Source organism: Chelonia mydas, chromosome 6 (genome assembly GCF_015237465.2).
Source record: "Chelonia mydas isolate rCheMyd1 chromosome 6, rCheMyd1.pri.v2, whole genome shotgun sequence".
Taxonomy (NCBI): domain Eukaryota; kingdom Metazoa; phylum Chordata; order Testudines; family Cheloniidae; genus Chelonia; species Chelonia mydas.
In genome coordinates this window covers 97,321,805-97,342,472 of record NC_051246.2, presented here as the reverse complement: position 1 = coordinate 97,342,472, position 20,668 = coordinate 97,321,805, and positions in this window count along the sequence as shown.

Here is a 20,668-nt window from a genome sequence, read left to right as displayed (position 1 = left end):
TATAGTCAGTATTGGTTGCCCAACTCTTCTCAAAATACTGTTTTCATTTACTTGCCAGACTTCACCTGTTTGGGCTGAAATTTCTGCTGTTGGCTGTTTTCCTCAGGCTGATTTCTTTTTTTAAAATTTTAGCTAAAATAGCTCAACCCCTTCTGAGAATGAGATTAAGGAGATATATTTTGTTTTCCTATGGTTAAAAATATTCTTGCCACTGTTTAGCTGAGAATTTGTTATGCCTCCTTGCTTTGGAGTAAGGGATTAACCTTTGGCAAGGGGGTCAGCTTGGTGTCAGGGATGTGTCTTTTGCTAAACCTGTGAAAAAACTTCACTTTATCTAAATGATAAGCCTTTGAAAAATTGCATTTTGCACATGCTCAGTGGAGACTTGTTAGAGTTTGGCAGCTGAAGATTCCAATTGCACTGAGCATGCTCCAGCCAGGCCTACCGGGATTGAGCAGGTGTTTCCCTGTAATTATTGCTCATAGTTGTTGAACATGAGAACTGAGAGCAGGAAGACTGTATCTCTCCTGTGCTCTCATCTTCTCCTTCTGATGCCAGCACAACATGGAGGAGGAAACTCCCTTACTCAAATGGAGAGGGACCAAGAGCCAGACTTAGGGCTGGGTGGAAGGGGGAATGGAATGGGACACGGACCCAGGGGTGAGAATGGGACATGGAACTGGTGGAAGGAGAGACACTGGGACTGAGACTGGATAGGCGAGACAATGGAAGCAAGGAGACAGAGGAGAAGTATGGGCCTGGGAGCTGGGGTATGTAGAATACTGTGACTGGCCTTGACTTTGCCACCTTAACTTTCTTTTAACATCATTTCTTGTGTGTAATTTATATATATATATACACACTATGAAGCCAATATTCCATTTCTTGAGGATTCTAGCTATGCAGAGGTATAAGGGGGAAATAAGACTTTAAATGGATACTGTGCTTCTACCTTAACTATTTTGTATGTGTGTATTTATAAACTGTCTGTATGTATATGGGAGACAGAGGCAAGACTCTGCAAGTAGAAATGGAAAAGAAGTAGAGGCTGAGGAGTGTGCATATTGTGAAATTATAGAATAATAAAAATGTAGGCCTGGAAAGGACCTTGAGAGGTCACCTAGCCCACCCCTCTGTGCTGATCCAGAATCAAGTATACTTCGACCATCCTTCACAGTTTTTGTCCAACCTGGTCTTAAAACCCTCCAGTATCAAGGATTCAACCTCCTCCCTTGCTAACCTATTGCAGTGCTTAACTACCCTTATAGTTAAAAAGTTTTTCCTAATATCTAACCTAAATCTCCTTTGCTGCAGATTAGGCAGATTACTTCTTGTCCTATCTTTGATGGATATGGACAACAATTGATCACTGTCCTCTTTATAACAGCCCTTAATATTTTTGAGGACTGTAATCAGGTCCCCACTCAGTCTTCTTTTCTCGTAAGTAAACATGGACAGTTTTTTAAACTTTTTCTCATAGGTTAGGTTTTCTAAACCTTTTATCAGTTTCATTGCTGTTCTCTGGTCTCTCTCCAGTTTGTCCGCATCCTTCTTAATGTGTGCATCCCAAAATAAGACACTCCTGTTAACATACCACAGAATGATTTTAGCCTTTTTTTTTTTGCATATTTAATTTGTGATCCACTATTGCCCACTTTTCTGCAGTTCTACCACGTAGCCAGTTACTCCCCATTTTGCAATTGTGCGTTTGATTTTCCCTTTCTAAGTGTAATACACTTCACGCTTGTCTTTATTGAATTTCATCTGATTGATTTCAGACCAATTCTCCAATTTATCAAGATCATATTTCTGTGAATAGCAAAAACTATACTGCATATATTTTAAAATTTTAAAATTGCCTTAATTTTCCCCTGCCCCCCATTTTGGTCCTTTTTTAGTTTTTCTTTTTGTCCATTAAATTGAAGAATAAACTGGCTGGAGGGGTTATCCAGCAGGCAGGCACTCTAACTTTTCTCATGGCACTGCCAAATCATCTCAGTCCTAATATGTAGCAATGCCCCCTCCCATCATTTCATGCAGTTTATGGTCTCCCTCATTCCCAAGAACAGCCCGGCTGTTCGAACCCTGGAACCCCCATGCTGTTATTTCAATTTACCCAATTCCTAATGAAACCTGCTTGGTTATTCTAGTCCTGGACTTCTCCAATACATTATCCTAACTCACAACAACACTTTAGATTCCAGCCTTTGGCTGCTTTTGATCGGGTGCCAAACGGTGACATGGTTTAGACTATGATCAGGAACAAGGGGCCTAATGCTCTTTGGCACTAATGGCTTTTTACATCACTCTGGCATTGTAAAGGGGCCTTAATGTGAATGTTTAATTAAGGATCCTTTCCGCTGCCAGAGTGATGCAAAGAAGCCCAATAATCAGGCATAACATTTTTCCTAGTGAAATAATCAAGGTTTAAACTGAAATCTAATGCACTAACAACTGTGCCACCTAATACCCAAATCTCAGTTCAGCTCTTTACAGGTAAAGAAGTAAAGGGAAACTGATTTAAAAGGCAATTTGTTTAAAAGGGAATGATGTGTTATATGTAAGCCTTCCCCAGTGGTTTATTTGTGCCACAGCTGAGCCTTGGCACCCCTAAGCTCAGCAGTTCAAAGTCTCAGCACCTCAGGCCTTGCTGCATCAATAAATGTAGAAAAACCTGCTTGAGCCCCAGTACCTCTTTCACTATAAATTAAGCACTGGCCTTCTCCCTATCTTAAAAGAGCTCTCTTCATTCTTCAGGTTTAGACAAGTAACTCTCACCCATTCACAATCATCTGGATGCAAAACAACTTCCCTATCATGTGTGTGACTTGCTCCTGCCCTCCAAAACTGAAGATGTTCCTAACGGGGCTCCAAATTAGTTATACCAGGATTTATGCTACACAATAGAATAACATCATTTCTATGCAAGGATTTGATCATGCAAGATGTTGAACACTTTCAGCAGGAATTGAGGATGCTCATCAACTCACTCGACCCAGGAAAACATTCATATATAAAAGGAAAAAAAGAAAAAGAATTTGCCAGCACATTTGCTTCCAGGAGTATTACAATAGCTTTTTCTTTTGTGGCATGATTCCTAGTCAAATTATGCAGTGATTATTCTATTTTGGTTCCTGCATTGAATATAGAGCTTAATTGCTCAAAGTGAAACACTTGGCTATTGAATTTAGAAAAGAAAGAAATAAGAGTCATTTTGGCTGAGCCTGTCTTGCAGCAGTGAGACACCATGCTATCATTTTGGAAGTTCAGCTTAGAGGAAAAACTCTGGTTCCTGCCTGGATCACAACCAACAGAGACTGAATGCATTTAAGAAGTGATGCTTCTCTTCACTCTCCTGGGGGAAGATACTGCCTGTCTGTAATAAGTTAACTATGCAGTAGTAGAATCATAGAATATCAGGGTTGGAAGGGACCTCAGGAGGTTATCTAGTCCAACCCCCTGCTCAAAGGAGGACCAATCCCCAATATTTTTTTTATTATTTTCCCCCCAGATTCCTAAATGCCCCCCTCAAGATTGAACTCACAACCCTGGGTTTAGCAGGCCAATACTCAAACCACTGAGGGTACTGTTGCTTGGATGGCACTTAGACTTGACCAAGGATGAGCTGATTTGCTAAGTATACTGTATCTCTTGGAATAGTAGGGGGCTATACCTCACAAGTAGATGGATAACTGTTTGGCAGGGGACTGAACAGTTTCCATCCATATAAGCCTCAGGGAATAAGGCACAGGCAAAAACCTAACTGAAGAGGCTTGATTATTATCCAGAGAGGGTAGATGTCAGATCCTCAGTCCAGGACAGGATGGAAGCTCTTAAAACAGCTTCTGTTATTGGAGTCCCCCTCTTAGTAGGCATATGAGAGTCACTTTGTTTCAGTGCATCTTCTTCTGCAAATGTATACCAATGAGGAATCCATGTCTGAACATCGGACAGATGTGGCCGTGAGTTTTTGCCACAGCCTGTTTTGTTTGCTCATGCTTCAATTTAGCTTTTCTTCTCTTCTGCTGTTCTTGCTGGCTTTAACCACAGACAAGGTACATAAGACAAGGTACATAAGTAGGGCCCTACCAAATTCGTGGCCATGAAAAAACATGTCACAGACCATGAAATCTGGTCTTCTCCCATGAAATCTGGTCTTTTGTATGCTTTTACTCTATACTATAGAAATTTCATGGGAGGAGACCATCATTTCTCAAACTGGGGGGTTCTCACCCAAAAGGGAGTTCCAGGGGGGTTGCAAGGTTATTGTAGGGGGGTAGCGGTATTGACACCCTTTCTTCTTTGCTGCCTTCAGAGCTGGGTGGCCAGAGTGGGGCAGCTGCTGACCTGAGGGCCCAGCTACGAAGGCAGCAGTGCAGAAGTAAGGGTGGCAACACCATACCATGCCATCCTTACCTCTGCACTGCAGCTGGAGATGGATCTGCCTTCAGAGCTGAGGTTCCTGGCCAGCAGCCACCGCTCTCCTGCTGCCCAGCTACAATAACCTTGTGACCCCACCCCACAACTCCTTTTTGGGACAGGACCCCTACAATTACAATTACCATGAAATTTCAGATTTAAGTATCTGAAATAATGAAATTTATTATTCTTAAAATCCTATGACCGTGAATTTGGTAGGGCCTTATACACAAGAGAGGCTGAAGTAAAACCATAGAATAGAGAAACTAAGAGAGAAATGGAGTAGCAAGTATTAGAGTGAAGGTGAACAATCAAAGGAAAACATAAAATTTAGGTATAAAGTGTTATAACTGTGGTTCCCAAATATTTCTGTATTTAGTATATGCTCAAATAGAGCATGTTAATGCTTTTTTTTACTGTAGTCATGTGACCTCTTAACTCATGTTATATGTAGATCTGATTTTGCTTTAAATCTCCAAACTTTAGGTTTTATTTTTTTCCCAAAAGAAGATACAAATCTTTTAATATATCTAAACAATCTTATCAACTCTGCATACAACAAAAATCCTTAAAATGCTGAAAAATAAATGAAGAAATTGCCTCAGCTTTATGCTGGAAGAAACAATTAATTTGAAGTGCTATGGTTCTTAATAAGCAGATTCATCTTTTGTGTCATTAAAGCAAATGTAACTGAGATTGAGGTTTTACTATTTGCTTCTTAATTAGAATGAAAGTCACACATATTGGGAAAGTTAAATTAACATGTTATCAGAAATGCAGTGTCAGGAGAGTTTCACATTATGCTGCCTTTAAAGTTGTGGGGTTATCTTGGGATAAATTAATGATAAAAAGGTAGACACAGAATTATGCTCACTATTCACGTCATTCTGCTGGAAAAAGAGAGCTGCAGGATACAGGCTTACTGGGACACTCTTTCCACTTTTTGCTCTCTGCCAAGTCCATAATTTTATGGAGATAAATTCCCCAGCTGGAGCTCAGGGAGTTACATGCCCTAATCCAATACTTGTGAAAAGGGGAAGAACAGTAGCCCTGGAAACTGCAGTTAGCCATAGATTGGTTAATACAACATGGACAGTCGCCCACAGTCATCAGGGGCACCCAGTTATAACTTCAAAACACTTGACACTGAAATGTGCAGCAAAAAGGAAAAGAACAGCTGTACCACCATCTCCAACCCCCTAAACTGAACAGCAAAGGGGAAAAATAGGACTATGAAGACAAAATATAATTTGTATATTTAATACTGGCAAAACGTGCTGGAGACTGAAGTGTTGTATTCATGAAGGGCCTGATCCAAATTCAGTGATGTCAATGGGCATTATTCCATGTACTTCAGTGGGCTTTGGATCAGGCCTGCACCAACAGATTCAATACAAACTTCCTTACAGCACTGTCAATATGCCTCGCCCTCAACCCTGATGTGGAGGAATCTTCTTCTCAAGCACAAGATGGCCGTTCAGTCTCTATGACCTATTCACTCCTTGGCTGCTCTGCTGAGAAAGCAAGCAAGGGTTACAGCTGGTTTCTAACTGTGGTGGTGGGATGTTGTGGTGATATGACACCTGTCCCCTGGGAACAGGACTGAGACTCACTCATTTCATGCAGGCCTCCAAAGAAACACACTCTTTTCGCCCCTGATTGATCTACCCTAGGCGTAATCAGAAACACAGCTTTGTAAAAAAATATGTACCTGTACTATATTTCCCTATTCCTCCTCCAATCTCCCCTCCTCCACACACACACATTTTTAATATAGTGTTTATATATACAAAACCTAACTAGGTTTACTTTTATTTTGGCCAACATAATTTGGCATTTCTGATACTTTTTTTATGAGCTTTAAGTAGATGGGCTATGGCAGCTCAGGATGTTCAAATATCTCAGAGGCTCAAAATCACTCAAATCATCCTGTCCAGAAGTAACTGGACATTTCATGAACTGGTATTTCCAAGCATTAAAGAAAGCACGTACTTTTCAGTTCTGAAAGACTTCTCTGTTAAATAACTAGCTTCAAAAGCCTGGTGATCTTCAGTCAAGCAGGCCAGTTCCCCCCAAGCTTGCCCAGCTCAGCTGTTGCCCCTCTTGTCATTTTTTTAAAACTAAAAGAAAACACACATAAGTTGCTTTATGGGTGTCTCATACACGTTAGATTATTCTAAAGTTTATAAAATAGGGAGTTATTTGAATAAAAATATGAAACAAACTCTTTATAAGATAATTAGCAATGGGCTCTGGGTTGTAGTTAATGGGGATATTTATACTGCAAATACTAATTTGATATATTTGAGGAAATCATCCTTTCTCCCTTAAGTGATGAGGGAGACTTTTTTCGGGGAGGGGGCGGTGCAGATTAATGTTTTTTGTGGCATGAAGATCATCATTAAACAATCTCATTATCTCTGTTTGAATGAAAAAGCAATGATGCAGAAGCAGCAAATTTCAGCATACAGATGGTATATTAGCTTGCATCCAGTATATTTGTAATCATTGTGCTTATTTTTATATAGGCTTTGAGGCTGTACTTCCAAATGCTGGATTATTTTTCCTGTACTGTACTCTATACCCTTGGATTTCCCGCCAAAGTTCTTCAAAGTTACCAGAATCCTGTAGTGTTCACACCACTGCAGACACTAATGCAGCTAACAGTTGAACAAAATTTTGCAGAAATACAGTGCTTAGTGCTCTCTTCATCTTTGCAAACCTTAACTGATCACTCATCACAATATATGTAGTAGGTATTTTGTTATCCCCCAATCCTGAGAAGGGTAAATAAACACAGGGAGGTTAAGTGACTTACCCAAACAATCAAGTCATTGTCAAAGCTGGGACTATGCAGGAATTACACCACTGTAACCACATGATGAGCCTTGCTGCAGCTCAAGAAATCTGGTGTTTTCACTTGCTACTGTAGCTAGGAGTACCAGAGTAGAAAGCACTGACTTTCACTGGGCTTTAATAATTGGTAATATCTAGCAAGACTAAGCAAAACAGAGGCTCTGTGTTATATAGTGGGAAGAGAACCACTAGTTAGTTGGTGTTGGTCCCACTTTGAACAGGGGGTTGGACTAGATGACCCCCTGAGGTCTCTTCCAACCCTGATCTTTTATGATTCTAAGTCACAGCCACCAAGTGAGGGAATCATTATTTTTACAGCCACATGCTGAACTCACTCCTAGGCACAGAGAGGAGCCAGCCAACTGTATACCATCCTTCCTTTTTTACTGGAGCATCCTCCATGCAAGACATCCACACTTGGGGATGGAGCAAAAGGGAAAGTGATGGGTAGGATTAGAGGGATGCTCCATGCTCCATCCCAGCAACCACCATAGTCTCCACCTCCATAAAATGGAACCCACTTCAGGGGGATTCCCTGGGACATCCACCAGCAGATTCTCTCACATTCTAGGTCCCCACAAGCAGGCAAACTTCATTCATTTAAAGGTGAAGTACACAGAAAACAGTATTCCCAGTTACATAATCTACACCTTTATTATCCTACAAATTAGTTTCAGGATTTTTTCCTGTACAAATCAGGTCAGTCCTAGAAAGCTGCAAAGGGTAATAACTACTAGATATATAATTGTCTCTTATTTTATTTTTTTCATTACAGTTTATTTCTACCTTCCAAGAGATCTAGCACCAACAACATCCATCTTGGAAGATGTATGCAATGATGGGGGCAGGAAGGATGTGTTATTTATTCTATTATTTATTTGATAAACAATATTTATTTATTCAAAAAGAGAGAGATGATACTGGATGTAAATGAAAAATTCTTATAGCTAGGAGTGACACACTGAAAAGAAGCTTTACCTGACAAAATCACTAATATACATAAAGCACCTTGGTCCAGTGGTCAAAGCATTGTGCTAGGACTTAGGGAACCTGTGTTCTATTCCTTGTTCTGTCCCTTATCTGCTATATGAACAGAGCTATCAAAAACTTTCCAAGTGACTTTTGGTCCAAAACTTGCATTTTTTTTCTTTAAAAGGTTTATTTTTAAAGAAAAGCTTTTTTTATATATAAAATTGAAACACAAAAGTGTACCTTGTTTGGTTTTGGATTTTTTTTCTCTCGGTGTTGGTTTCCAGTTTTCAGTTTTCGTTTTTCCTTTTTTAAACTCCTTTTACTCCTCCTCCCTTGTTTTTAGTGAAAAAATAGAAAAAGGGTGGACTCAGAAAATAAGAACAGAAAATCAAGGGGGGGAAATCAGGACAACCAACTCCGCAAAAAAACCGAAGAGAGAAAACTCAAAAATAAACAGTTTTGTTTCAAACTTTGAATACATGAAAATATTAATTTTAGAAAGCATTAGAACAAACATAACTTTGAATTTTATAAAACTTCTCACAAAACTCTTTTTTCCATTTCTCAGCCAGCTCTGCCTGAGAACTTGGGCAAGTCACATCCCCTTTCCAGCTCACTTTTCCTGTCTGTAATATGAAGATAACAATATGTTGCTTCCTTTAAAAGTGCTTTTAGATCTATGAGAGAAAAGCATTAAGTATGATTGTTCAAAAATGGAAAAAAAGAGAGAAAAGAATCATGATCAAAATCTGTTTCACAAAATCTAAACTGTCTAGTCAAAAGCAGCTTCAAAATATGGCAAGGGACAACAAGATAAGACAGAAACATTTCTAGCTGCTGGAAACACTGACAAAAGAAATCTCTGAAACTAGATATGGACAGAGATGCATACAGACACACAGGAATGAAACATCTTGAACCCTTTTTCTCATTAATGTTGTGCCCAGGCTCCAGTTTATACAGAAATGCCCAATGTCATAAAAATAATGTACCACCAACTAACCCTTCTGTAAACACAAGAGATGATGATTAAGCCTTTTAGACTGAAAAGGCTGCTGTTTAGGAAAAGGCAAACAGATTGGTGATGAAGTCATCAACCTCTAACATAATTAAGCAGTGCAAGCAAAAACACATGGAAAATGTAGCTAAATCATTTTTCCTCTTAGTTAAGTTAATAAAAAACAGTATTTTCTTCTCAGGAAGAATGGGCCCAACTGGTTGTCACCTGTTTAGTTTGTATTCTGGATCCACCCTTTGAACAATAAACCTAACTTCAGTACCAGGTAAATTGGTTTAAATTATAGTAAAGAAGAGAATTATCACACCCATAGATAATAAAATTTGTTGGGGAAGAGTCAACAGTGCTTTTGTAAAGGGAAATAATGCCTCACCAATCTATTAGAATTCTTTGAAAGGATCAACAAATATGTGGAGAAAGGTGATCCAGTGGATAGAGTGTACTTGGACTTTCAGAAAGCCCTTGCCAAGGTCCCTCACCAAAGGCTCTTAAGCAAGAAAGCAGTGCTGGGATCAGAGGGAAAGTCCTTTCATGGATCAGTAAATGGTTAAAAGACTGGAAACAAAGGGTAGGAATAAATGGCCCTTTTCAGAATGGAGAGAAGGTAAATAGTGGGGTCCCCCAAGGATGTGTACTGGGACCAGTGTTGTTCAACATATTCATAAATGATCTGGGGAAAGGGCTAAACAGTGCAGTGGCAAAATTACACAATAGTTAAACCCAATGCAGCCTGCAAAGAATTACAAAGGGAATCTCAAAAAAATGTGTGACAAGTTAACAAAATGGCAGATGAATTCAATATAAATAGATGCAAACTAATTGACATTGAAAAAAATAATCCCAATGATACATAAATAGTTATGGGGTCTAAATTAGCTGTTAGCTGAAGAAAGCTCTTGGAGTCACTGTGGAGAGTCCTCTGAAGACATAGACTCAATGTGTAGTGGTAATCAAACAAGCTAACAATGTTAGGAACCACTAAAAAGGGATAGATAAGACAGAGAATATCATAATGCTACTATATATATCCACGGTACATTCACACCATCATTACTGCACATAGTTCCAGCCATCCCATCTCAACAAATATGTATTATAATTGAAAAATGTACATTGAAGGGCAACAAAAAATATTTGTAATATGGAACAATTTCTGTATGAGGAGAGATTAAAGGTCTGGTCAGCTGAGAAAAGAGACATCTAAGTGGGGATATGATAGAGGTCTATAAAATCATGAATGGTGTGGAGAAAGTGAACATGGAAGTGTTATTTACCTCTTCACAAAAACTAGAACCAGGGTTCACCTAACAAAATTAAGAGGCAGCTAGTTTAAAACAAACAAACAAAAGGAAGTAAAGGAAGGGCAGTCCAGAACAGTGAAGAAAATTGGCAGCATATGACCTTCAGAAGAAGAAAGAGGAGCACTCATGTACTCCCAATGCAGATAGAGGTAATAAACCATTTTCATGCTCTCTGCACGGGTACTACAGCAGAGAATGGTTTGGAAGAGTTATCTGAGGAAAGGAATCAGAAGAAGACCCCATCAACAGGAAGGCATGGGATGGTCCAAGAGGAGGAGATGTGTAGTGGTGGTCAGGGACTCCCTGCTAAGGGGGATGGAGTCATCCATCTGCCGACCAGACCTAGGGTTACCTAGGGAAGTGGTGGAATCTCCATTCTTAGAGGTTTTAAGGCCCAGCTTGACAAAGCCCTGGCTGGGATGATTTAGTTGGGGTTGGTCCTGCTTTGAGCAGGGGGTTGGACTAGATGACCTCCTGAGGTTTCTTCCAACCCTAATCTTCTATGATTCTTCAAACAATTCATAGCCAATCTGTGGAACTCATTGCCACAGGATATTGTGAAGGCCAAATGTATGATGGAATTCCAAAAATAATTAGATAAGTTCATGGAACAAAGGTCCATCAATGACTATTAGACAAGATGGTCATGGATGCAGCCCCATGCTCTGGGTGTTGGTAGCCTCTGACTGCTAGAAGCTGGGTGTTGACGAGAGGGGGTGGAACACTCCATCATTGCCTGGACTGTTATTCCCTCTGAAGCACCTTACAATGGCTTCTGTCTGAAGACAGCTTACTGGACTAGATGGACCATTGGTCTGGCCCAGTATGGCTGTTCTTCTGTTCCCATTTTCCTCCTCCTCCTTTCTATAATATACAAGGAAGTTGCTACAGATTTAGGCTGAGGTTCCCAATGATTAAGGTTAGCAGAAGCCTTATCCAGCTGTAATTAGTTTTGTGCTTTTAAGTTTTCCAAACTTGTCAAATACTTTTCTGGGATTATCTCTCTAGCAAGAGAGATCTGTAGGATGTTTGTCTTTGCTCCCACGGCATGTCTGTGTCAGAAATCTCAAACACTCCAAAAGCAAGACAAAAGGCTGGCTATTTTTAAATTGTTTTTAGTGTGGAAATACATGTCCCCCTACTTTATTCTGGCAGAGTGAGTCACTGAAGTCCAAGCGTGGAGTCCTGTATGGAGTGGTCTCTTTCTTGTTTTTTTTTATTGTCAGGAAGCTTTACGGTTTCAGTGGTTTGCTTCATGGGCAGTTCTCCCACCCCCAAAATAAAAGTGTTCTTTCTGTCAGACAGGAGCTGAATTAGTTGGCTGTGCTGTGAGATCAGTGCAATTGATAGTAATGTGATAAACACAGACCCTAGAACTCTAGCAGTAGTAATTGTCCTGAATGGAGAGAGTTTCTCCTACTGAGCTTTTTTCAAAATGAATGCCCTCCCACTGACTTCAATCGAGACAGGATTTTAGCATGGTCTTTCATTTCAGTTACATGTGCAAATGTAGAACAGAGCACATGAACTATATGATCACCATATGGTGATCTTAGCTTCCATGTGGATTAAAGACATTCCACCCACACCGGTAAAATCATTAGTATTCTGGGTGAGTTACAGAATTCCATTGCATATTGCAGCCTCAAACAACATGATCAAGTCCTAGCTTCAGTCTTATGCAAATGTTTACTGTCTTGTGACCATTAAGCTTGATGGTATGAGCGTGAGATGAGGTTTTCTTATAAGCAACGGCAGCACTCGTTATTTAAAAGACTATACTAATGTTACTTCTTCCCAGCCTGTGGTCCCAAAGCTGGTAAATAGAGAAACTGGGTCCAGAATGTAAAATCTCTGAAAAGGGCTCTGCATGGCTCTAGTTGCTATTTTCAAGATTTATGGTTCTAAATATACACTGGCTAATATCCCCCTTCTGAAATGGTAACTCTACAGACTGCTTGGCATGAGTACAATCGTTCACAGCTGTCTGCAAGTTGCCATTAAATACAGAACAGCATTTCTAGCTGCTCCCCGCATACTATCACCAAACAATGTTCAGCTGATTCCTCTCTCTGCACAATTACTCCAAATGATCAAACCAACCCAGAGAGCCAACTGCAGCTGTACAAAGGAATAACAAAGGCAAAACGCACGAATTCATTTCAAGTAACCAGAAGTCGGGGTGCATCTAGAGTTCATGACTCTTTGGTACAGTATCCTAGTTCCATGTTATTCTTCTCCTAATTTCAAGTGACTTAACAGCCCAAGAGAGATCGAAACAGAGAGCACTCTGAGATTAGTCCAGGCTTCTTCAGTCTATCATTACAATATTTCATCTGTATTTAGTCTGCATCTATGCATTCCCCTTACCCCACCATCTCCCTCACCTGTGCAAGATAGTGACCTGTAATATATTCACCAATGATTTGTTCAGTCCAGTTTTAAATGTGTCGGGTTACAGTCTCTCACCACTTCCATCTCTTTGAAAATGGGAAGTATTACAGAAGTGCTAAATATTATGATTATGCAACACAAATTGTATTAGCGCTTTTGGCTGCCGTATCACATTGTGAACTCAGATCTGATATGTTGTTCCACTTATCACTCCATATGTGTCTTTCAACACTAGTGCTGTCCAAGTGTCTGCCTCCCATTCAAAATCTGTTTTGGATGAGGGACATGTTCAGAGAAGCATAAAAAAAGTGCTTTCCCAAGCCATTCCTCTGAACTAGGTCAGAGAAACTTAAAGAAAGTCATGGGCTGTTCGAAAATGAAGTTCTGTCAACACAGAAATGCTTCATGACATTGGGTTTGTTTCACTAGAATTTCATTTTAGAGGGGGGGGGAAATTCCAATAAATTTGAACATCAAGTTCCAACATTTTATTAGACAGCAATATTTTTATTTTTCATTTCAAAATCACATTTTGTTTGGTTGGTTATTTTGTAATATAACCTATGTATGTATGTATATATATATAGGCACAAACAAAATTAAACATTTAGATTGACCCAAAATGATTTTTTCTTTTTTTTTTTGGAATTTTCCTTCATGGAGAACTTTCACCTTTTAGGTTTTTTGCTCCCAATCAGAATGAAGCCACATCTCAAAAACCTTTATGAAACAGAACTTCCATTCTCTGCACAACTCTGTTCTGAACCTCCTGAAGGGTTTTCTCTCGAATTCATATTTATAGTCAAAGAAGTTTTATGACCAACATGATGCACTTAAGTTGTTTTGACCCTCTAAGCATGCTGCAAGTTGATAAGCAGATTGAAGACCAGGATGTTACATATTTGCTGCTTAATATATTATCTTTCTAAGAAACGCTTATTGGAAATATCCTCAGGACAGGAACAGCAATGAGAGAGCAATCAAAAGTAGGCTTGATATGTATGATTATAGAAAGAGACACACAGAATGGGTGAGGCTATATCTTTGACTGCATAAACTTTGTTGGTTAGAAAGACAAGCTTCTGAGCTTACTCAGAGCTCTTCTTCAGATATTCTTTTGACCTGAAGAAGAGCTCTGTATAAGCTGGAAGGCTTGTCTCTCTCATCAACAGAAGTTGGTCAATAAAAGATATTACTTCATCCACCTTGTCTTTCTAATTCCTTGGGACCAACATGGCTACAAGAACACTGCATTATAGATGTATTAGTCAAAAACAGGTAAAGAAAACAGTTTTCTCAAAGGGAGACCTTGCCAAAAATTGCCTTTATATAGGGAGAGGTTTTTCTAAAAAGAATATTTATCATAGAAAGTTATGTTGTTGAAAATAACATTTTTTTCTGGTTTTGGAGGAAATAAGGATTTCCTATCAAGGGTGTGGATCAGGAAGAAGGATATTGACAAACTAAGGGTTCTTTTTGAGAGCACTGCCTGCTAAAAAATAACAGTCCTTTTATTTTGTTCTTTCCCGAAGAGCTTGGATTGGTGAAAATATCAATCTTTTATCAAGAGCAGAGCCTGGGCTGAGAATAATGTGCTAATGCTAATTTCAGTGGCAGGGTTGGTAATGGTCATCTTATGTTACACTTTACTCTTGATTAAAGTGTCTCCGTCTGATTCTCAAAATATGACGCAGATCATTTAGCTGCAGCTGCTTTTCTCTCTGTCCTTTGCTCTGCTTGGAGACAACAAGGATGCCTGCCAGGGTCCCACATGATAACTGGGTCAATTTGAATAATTCTAGGGCTCTCTGTAAAGTCATATGATTGAATCACGTCAGTTGCAAGGCTCAAGATACAGGTCATCCTCTTCCCTTGCTGCTTCTCATGCTCTTCTATGAGAGCTACGCAGTTCATTCCCATGGGGGATTCAGATGAATAGCTGATATGTCCAGAATAGTTGTATGCTGGTGGGGAAAGTTTGTTGAATAGTGTGGAGAAGGATTTCTATTAAACAGAAGATGGAAATCTTCCAACTTGCCACAACCATGACTTAGATACGGAGGAAATGTTTTTTTCAGAGGTTCAATTTATTGCCGTGGAGTGAGCGTGAAACAACTTATACTCCACTTCAAGAAGCACTAGAGTATGAGAAATGAATATTACACTTGCAGTTCAGTGAGACCCTGTTGGGCTGGGCACCCATGATATGGGGACCTGCTATGTCTGTTATGTGGCATTATCATCTAAACCAAGCCTTTGCTATCCATGGGGATGCTTGAATTGTAGAGAGTTGTCACTTTCACTATCAGTCAAGAAGTTTCTCATGAGTTAAAATTTTGCCCCCAGAGTTGTTAGTCATATTAATTGTAGAACAGCTCCCATTTAAGCAATAATGTGCTATTCTATGCTAATGGGGTCCGATGGTCAAAGAATCTCAGGGCTACGCTTCCAAGTGCTTGGTACCCACAGCTGCAGCTAGATTTTCAAAGGACCTCAGCTCCTGTTTGGGCATCTAAACACAGGCCAGAATTTCAAAAGTGTTCAGCAACAAGCGGCTCCCACTATCACTCTTCTGAGCACTTTTGAAAAACGTGCAACTTATTTTGTTGCCTAAATGGGGAATTGACCTATTTTCAAAATCACATTTGTGACATACAGACACAACATTCACATAAACACCCAGATTAATCATGTATAGCAAAAATCTAAATAATATTGTTCAGCTCAAGAGTAGATTTGATTTAATTATACAGTGAAACTAGTTACACTTCCAGAATGAACCAGTGTAGTAAGACTTGGACAATTAGTGGGTTCATTCTCCACAGCTTTGCACCTTGTGTAATTATTTACATCTTGGTAGCATTTTACAGGTGTAAATAACTACACAAAGAATCGGTCTTTAAATCTGCACACATTTCAGGTGACTGCAAATATTTCCCACAATTTCAATTCTCGTTGGATTCACAAATTCAAATTTTCCTTTGAGGTTTGGGTTTGACTGAAACACTAAAACCTCAGGTAAAGCTGTCAACTTTCATCTTGTTTTACATCAGTGCCATTTGAAACCAGTAAGTATCCTAGATTCATTCCATTTTAGGCCCAGGTTTGCTATAAAAGGTTCCTAAAACACAGTGAGCTATTTCCCAAACCTGGATTGCACTTTCATTGTAAGATTTGTGTAGAGTAGTTGATTCCTACAAACTCTGTGGCCTGTACTTTATGCCATGGGATAAACATCCACAATATGTAATGAACATATTTTCTTATGCACTGAATGTGTTGCATCCTCTTCCCTTCTCCATTGTCTAGGTGGATCTTACTGTGTAGGTAGAAAGAAGCAGGATTTTGTGACATCACTGAACATCACCATCCACGAAATATTGTTATTTGTATTATAGCAGCAATCAGTGGCCTCAGGCAAGGTCATGCCCTAATGTGTTAGCACTATAGAAGTACATACAAAGACACAGCTCCTTCATGTACATCTTGTCTTCTAAGGCAAGTGACATACCAAAGGGTGACAAGGAAAATGATAGAATCAATATATACAGTTTGTGTATGCATATAACAGGAGCCACTTTGTTAAGACTAGCTATAGTATGTATCTACAATCCCAACTGCTCCCTCAGCCTAGTCATCATTAATTAGCCATCTCCTTGTAAGCGTTACAGTCAAGGTGGCTCTTGAGGAGATATGTGAAGATTTGTCAATTCTGCTGTGATTCCCAGGTGTGATTGAGGGCGGGGCTGACTGGGAGCTCCAGCTCCAGGGCAGAAAATGTCATGGAGGTCAACAGAAGTCATGGATTCCATGACTTCCGTGACCTCCGTGACATAATCATAGCCTTACCAATGACCTACCAACTGGTGATAGTACCATTTCTGATACTGATACTCCTCTTTCTTCCACCTCTATCTCTTCTCATCTTACAATATGTTGGCCAATTATTGTGGGATGGGATTTTCAAAGCCACCTAAGCGACTTTAGATGTACAATTTCCATTAGGAATTGTGAACATAACCTCTTTTTAAAATCCCAGTCAGAAATGTAATGGGCAAGGTGGGAGGGTTTCAGAGCCCAGGCTCCAGCCTGAGCCCCAATGCCTACACTTCTGTTTTTAGTCCTGCAGCATAGCCCTGCAAGACCAAGTCAGTTGATCCAGGCTCTAAGGGTATGTCTACGCTCCAATTAGACACTCGTGGTTGGCCTGTGCCAGCTGACTCGGGCTCAGGATAAGGGGCTCAGGACCCTGGGGTCTAGGACCCTGCGAGTTGGGAGAGTCCCAGAGCCTGGGCTCCAGCCCAAGCCTGAACGTCTACACTGCAATTAAATAGCCCCTTAGCCTGAGCCCCATGAGCCAAGTTAACTGGCATTTAATTGGTGTGTACCCTAAGCATTTTGCCATTGACTTCATTGGGAGCAGAATCAAGCCCTATATGTTTAGTCTGTCTTCCTGACGCAGCTTGCTTTTGTCCCTTTGCCAGTCAACATGACTGCTCACTTGGCCTTTATTTTCTCTGTTGCTTGAACTTCAATCAAAAATAATGTAGCGAGTCTATTTAAAAAAAAAAAAACATACAGAACAAGGAAACAATGCAATATTCCTAAATCTAGCATAGAAATATAAGTTTAGTGCTAATGTTCATTTCCACCCCCGTAAATAGATGTTAAATATGAAGCGCCATTCTACAGATGGTGAAAAATATCAGAACGCCAGCCACCGCAGCTGTGTGTAACATTGTTATCCAGTTCTGTGGAATACACCTTCTTGAGTAGATGCCAGTTTAATAATGCTACATTATTTTAAATTTGTCTAGCATTCCCTAAAGTAACAGGCACCATATATTATCCCCTTTTAATGCTATTTCCTTACTGGATACATCTGGAGACTACATTATTGCTCAACAATAGTATGAATGGAACACAAAACACTTTAAAATAATTTCTCCCCCTTGTCTGCATCTGGAACAGCATAACACACACTGAAATATCAAATATTCGTTGATGCAAAATCACACAGATTAAAGCAAAGGGAAAAAAACTTGGGACCTTCTAGATCCTACAAACTGTGTGCAGAAAGAAAATGTCACTGAGTTTGTTATCAAAATGATGCCTAAAACAATTAGGGCCTGATCCCAAGCTCACTGAAATACATTGAAAGACTCTCAATTATTTCAGTGGGCTTTGGATCAGGCCCCCCAGTGAATCCAATGGTGTCTTTGTACAGTTTCAAGTAAAAACAAATAGACATAAAGCTTCTTAATTCAATTTTTGGTGGGGAAATGATCAGAAATATGAAATCCCGAGAGATAGCGTGATTGTTCCAGATCATGCATCATTGTGCAACTATAGAGGCCATATATAGCTTAGCAATTTCCTATTGAGATCAATTATATTACTCACATGAGTAAGGGTTTCATAAATGGCCTCACCGAGCCTGACTGTGCTCACAGTGGTGAGCATTTACTCATGCAAGTGGTCCAATTGTCTTCAGTGGGATTACTCACACATCAGTGCTCACCAATGTGAGGAAAGGCTGTGAAAGAAAAGCAAATACATCTGAGCTCTTCGAGGCTGATCCCATAGCCATTGACTTCAATGGATCAACCCTTTAGTGAACACATTTTAAAAGAAAAATGAAGTATGAATAAAAATGAGTAACTGTCTCCTTTGTTGTATACTCACTCAGTCTGCACGAAGAAATCCCTTTGACATCTGTCTTATTTTTTTCCCAAGATACAATCAACACTTCCAGTCAGAATGTCTTTTGCTTTAGATTAAGAGAACACCACCGCTAGAAAGAACAAAAGTATAATCTCTGCGAGAGAGGACACAATGAGTGTATCTCCTCTGTGACAGTCTGCACTGAACTGAATATAAAATGACTGCCAGTTTCTGTAGGCTACTCATGGAATTCAAGGTGCAGTCCACAGAAAACAAAGTCAGAACAGTTACATAGATAGTTAAACACTTGCAGTGCATATTTCGGTGTATGCAACTCCCATTGAAACTATTTGCTCAATATGTTTTTCAGTTGTTTTTAACTTCTATATGTGTGGCAAATATCATGCACTTTATGCCTTGGTATGGGCTTGTCCACACTTACAGTGCTGCACCCAGCAGTGCAGCTGCGTCGCTGTAGAGCTTAGTGAAAACACTACCTGTGCCAACAGGAGAGCTTCCCCTTTGGTGTAGGTGCTCCACAACCCTGAGCAGAGGTAGCTATGTTGACAGGAGAAGCCCTCCTGTTGACATAGCGTGGTCCACATTGGTGGTTAGGTTGGTATACTACGTCACTGAGTGGATGCAGTTATATTGGCATAAGTTGGTAGTGTAGACCAAGCCACAGAGTGTGACATGACACGCTTTACAAACTAAAATATGCCTGTTCTTTTGTTTCCAGTGAAGACAGACATTAGCAGAGATCAGGAGACCCACCAATGGGGTAATATGGTATTATTTCTGTAGCATATTTCATCCAAGGATCTAAAAGCACTTTATGTTTTGTAATGAATCTACTAGTGGGAGCTAAGGGGTAACTTATTGGCATGAAAGTTCAGGTAAGGATTTGAGCTTCCTTGTTAAAGGGGCAGTAAAGTGAGTGGATGGACACTACAGTGCTGGGGCTATAGAAGTATTATTTAAAAGTGGTTGAAAATTTTCAGACAGAACAGTTTTCCATCAGGAAAGGCTGATCTGAAAAAAAAAGTATCAAAGAGCTTTGTTTCGATAACATGCGAATGTTTTGTTTTGATGTGATTGTTTTGACTTCTGTATGATACTATAACAAATAAAGTACTTCAACATTATTGACATGGATTGTTTTGATAATGTTGTTTCAAGACTTCTGAGACTACTTTCCTCCCTGAATTTCATTTCGTAGGAAATTATGAATTTTTCTTCCCATTCTGGACAAAAGGAAATTTGGACATGTCAGACTTTCCCCTGGAGGGGGAATTCTGAATTTTCAACACCTCCAGTATTGTTGTTATTTTTATTATCATCAGCATTGTTTGTATTTTGATATTACCTGTGGGGTCTGATCATGGACAAGGACCCCAGCATGCTGGGTGCCATACAAATACAGAACCAAAACATGGTCTCTTCCCCGAAGAGTTTAAAATTGAAGTTTAAGACATGTAGATAGACACATAGGCAGGGAGTCTTGTGAAGCTATGAATCTCTCATCCCCTTCCTCTCCAGATTTTCCCTGTGTACACTTCCAAGTGGAACAGAGCTGTTTCCCTGTTTATCCTGCCTTGGGTATCATGTTGATGTTAATGGGGAATCGGACATTGAGTTCTTACATTAATTAGGTTAGCCTCACAACACCCCAGAGAGGTAGATTTAAAAAAGAGGGGAGGACTCACATGTGACTTTTCCCCTGATTTGTAAGCATTTGTGCCTTAACAACTCACAAAACAGTGAAAAGCATATGACTATAGTCTCCGGAAAATTCAGACTCAGTTAAGTAGCTGAGAATCAAGGACTGAACTACTGTAGAACACAAGTAGTCTCCTGTGATTCAAAATGTAACATTTTCTGGGACATTTAAGAGCCACTAATCTGTGTCTTAAGACCATCAAGCACTTCCCTAAAGAATTATAGAGCACATAGAATTAATTAAGGGGAAAAGCAGTGCTGCAGCAGTGCTAGGAGAACTCTGTTCCATGCCAAGTGCTGTGCACAGTGCTACAGGAGCAGCCCT